The 3,307-nt window shown below is 53.7% G+C and overlaps 1 non-coding gene across 1 annotated transcript; it reads left to right on the top strand.

The window, feature by feature from the left end:
* Positions 1 to 655: 655 nt before the first annotated feature.
* LOC145948298 (small subunit ribosomal RNA) lies at positions 656 to 2,576 on the top strand. The gene has a single exon (XR_014427316.1). It is a non-coding gene; the product is annotated as a small subunit ribosomal RNA (ribosomal RNA).
* Positions 2,577 to 3,307: the final 731 nt, after the last annotated feature.

The following is a 3,307-nucleotide window of genomic DNA, read 5'->3' as shown; positions in this document are numbered from 1 at the left end:
ACGAGTCGGTGTCGCAAGACCGAATGGCTCTTATGTGGCGCGCACGCATCTAGTGTGTTGGCCGCGCGATTCCCTCTCGTTTTGAACGCAGCAGTGGAATCGTCGCGCTTACCGAACGTTTACTCCACGGATACGAGTTGGCGGAAGGGCAAGAAACGCTCTTCCCGCTCGCTTTGTACGCCGTAGCGAAAGATTTTTACTGGTCGTTCTTGAACGTACGAACCAGACAGAATTTGTCCTCGACGTCTAAGCATCGGCACCGTCGATCTAGCGTCAGGGTAAATCGCGCGGGTCTTTCGAGACCCGAGCATTTTAACATTTTGGGAGAATGAGAATGAGTATATGATCTTTTGTATAAGAAAAGAAAAGTCGATGATAATAATATATCAACAGAGATATAACAAGGATAATTAAGAGGAGAGAGAAGGCAGGCAGTTCTTAGCGAACCTTGTCGTTCTCTCGCGTATACTTTACGCAACGCACACACAGTGTCGCCGACCGGCTAAGCAAGACCGGCGGCAATGAAACGGCACACGAGCGTGTCGCGTCGGTGCCCGATTAACACCGGGCCACCGGACGCGCGCTCAAGAGAGCTAGCGACGAGTCTCTCGGGCTCGCTCGCGAGTTACTCCTTGCGAGTAACCGAACACGAAGCTCCCTGGTTGATCCTGCCAGTAGTCATATGCTTGTCTCAAAGATTAAGCCATGCATGTCTCAGTGCATGCCGAATTAAGGTGAAACCGCGAATGGCTCATTAAATCAGTTATGGTTCATTAGATTGTACCCACATTTACTTGGATAACTGTGGTAATTCTAGAGCTAATACATGCAAAACAGAGTCCCGACCAGTGATGGAAGGGACGCTTTTATTAGATCAAAACCAATCGGTGGCGGGCGGCTCGCCGTTCGTCCACCGTTTATTTTGGTGACTCTGAATAACTTTGTGCTGATCGCACGGTCCTAGCACCGGCGACGCATCTTTCAAATGTCTGCCTTATCAACTGTCGATGGTAGGTTCTGCGCCTACCATGGTTGTAACGGGTAACGGGGAATCAGGGTTCGATTCCGGAGAGGGAGCCTGAGAAACGGCTACCACATCCAAGGAAGGCAGCAGGCGCGCAAATTACCCACTCCCGGCACGGGGAGGTAGTGACGAAAAATAACGATACGGGACTCATCCGAGGCCCCGTAATCGGAATGAGTACACTTTAAATCCTTTAACGAGGATCCATTGGAGGGCAAGTCTGGTGCCAGCAGCCGCGGTAATTCCAGCTCCAATAGCGTATATTAAAGTTGTTGCGGTTAAAAAGCTCGTAGTTGAATCTGTGTCGCACACCGTCGGTTCACCGCTCGCGGTGTTTAACTGGCGTGATGTGGGACGTCCTACCGGTGGGCTTAGCCTCGCGAGGGGCGGCCCAACTAATATCCCGTCGCGGTGCTCTTTACTGAGTGTCGAGTCGGGCCGGTACGTTTACTTTGAACAAATTAGAGTGCTTAAAGCAGGCTACCTTCGCCTGAATACTGCGTGCATGGAATAATGGAATAGGACCTCGGTTCTATTTTGTTGGTTTTCGGAACCCCGAGGTAATGATTAATAGGGACAGATGGGGGCATTCGTATTGCGACGTTAGAGGTGAAATTCTTGGATCGTCGCAAGACGGACAGAAGCGAAAGCATTTGCCAAAAATGTTTTCATTAATCAAGAACGAAAGTTAGAGGTTCGAAGGCGATCAGATACCGCCCTAGTTCTAACCATAAACGATGCCAGCTAGCGATCCGCCGAAGTTCCTCCGATGACTCGGCGGGCAGCTTCCGGGAAACCAAAGCTTTTGGGTTCCGGGGGAAGTATGGTTGCAAAGCTGAAACTTAAAGGAATTGACGGAAGGGCACCACCAGGAGTGGAGCCTGCGGCTTAATTTGACTCAACACGGGAAACCTCACCAGGCCCAGACACCGGAAGGATTGACAGATTGATAGCTCTTTCTTGATTCGGTGGGTGGTGGTGCATGGCCGTTCTTAGTTGGTGGAGCGATTTGTCTGGTTAATTCCGATAACGAACGAGACTCTAGCCTGCTAAATAGGCGTACCTTATGGTATCGCGAAGGCCCCCGGCTTCGGCTGGCGGGTTTTTACTACCAACGTACAAACAAATCTTCTTAGAGGGACAGGCGGCTTCTAGCCGCACGAGATTGAGCAATAACAGGTCTGTGATGCCCTTAGATGTTCTGGGCCGCACGCGCGCTACACTGAAGGAATCAGCGTGTGTTCCCTGGCCGAAAGGCCCGGGTAACCCGCTGAACCTCCTTCGTGCTAGGGATTGGGGCTTGCAATTGTTCCCCATGAACGAGGAATTCCCAGTAAGCGCGAGTCATAAGCTCGCGTTGATTACGTCCCTGCCCTTTGTACACACCGCCCGTCGCTACTACCGATTGAATGATTTAGTGAGGTCTTCGGACTGGTGCGCGGCAATGTCTCGGCATTGCCGATGTTGCCGGGAAGATGACCAAACTTGATCATTTAGAGGAAGTAAAAGTCGTAACAAGGTTTCCGTAGGTGAACCTGCGGAAGGATCATTAACGTTCCGGAGGTCCTGCTCTGCGTCGAGAGTCCACTCTTTTACAGAGAGAGAGAGAGACGCGCGCTCGCAGCAGTCGGAGACTGAATGGACAGAGAAGAGAAGATGGCTCAGAGAAAAAAGCTATTAAGCGGAATTGACGGATCGAAAGGTTGGATGTTATACGGACGCCGCCCGCGCCTCTGACGAACCTCGCGATGCGGGAGTAATCAGCAGCGCGCGGCGCGGCGTTCGCCGCCGAGAGGGAGAGAGAGCGTGTCCGAGACCTCTCTCCGCGACGGCGTCGCGTTCCGCTCGCGCTCGACGCGCGAGCCGCGATACGCGCGTTCGTTGCCTTTTGTGAAAAACTTCGAAAAAAATACGTTGCGACTCGGAGCGAGACGCTTCGCGATCACGCTCGTGCCACTCGCAGAGCGTCGATTCGGCGTTGAGCGCGAACCGGTGGTGACCTATGCCCGCGCTGCGCGCGTGTGTCAGCAGCAGCAGCAGCGTTCGTCAACGCGCCCTCCCCCGGTGCCGTTCGCGGCGCCCGGGGCAGCGGTCGGCGTGCGAAACAGCGTTGCGACCGCGCGCGGAGCCGGGCGAGAGGACGGATCTTACGAATCCGTCCGACGGTCTCTTCAAAGAGCTTCCGCCCCGGCTCTTCCACTTAGGGAGAGACGCTCCGATCGAAGCAACAACCACACTTTTGTGCCGTAGCCTCTCTCCTTAGACGGGAGGCGGCGGTCCGCG

This window comes from Prenolepis imparis, unplaced genomic scaffold (genome assembly GCF_030444845.1).
Source record: "Prenolepis imparis isolate NDT839.2.m4 unplaced genomic scaffold, iyPreImpa1.0 SCAF_327, whole genome shotgun sequence".
In the NCBI taxonomy this organism is placed as follows: domain Eukaryota; kingdom Metazoa; phylum Arthropoda; class Insecta; order Hymenoptera; family Formicidae; genus Prenolepis; species Prenolepis imparis.
The sequence above is the reverse complement of the archived record's forward strand: the minus strand, read 5'-3'. Positions and strand labels throughout refer to the sequence as shown.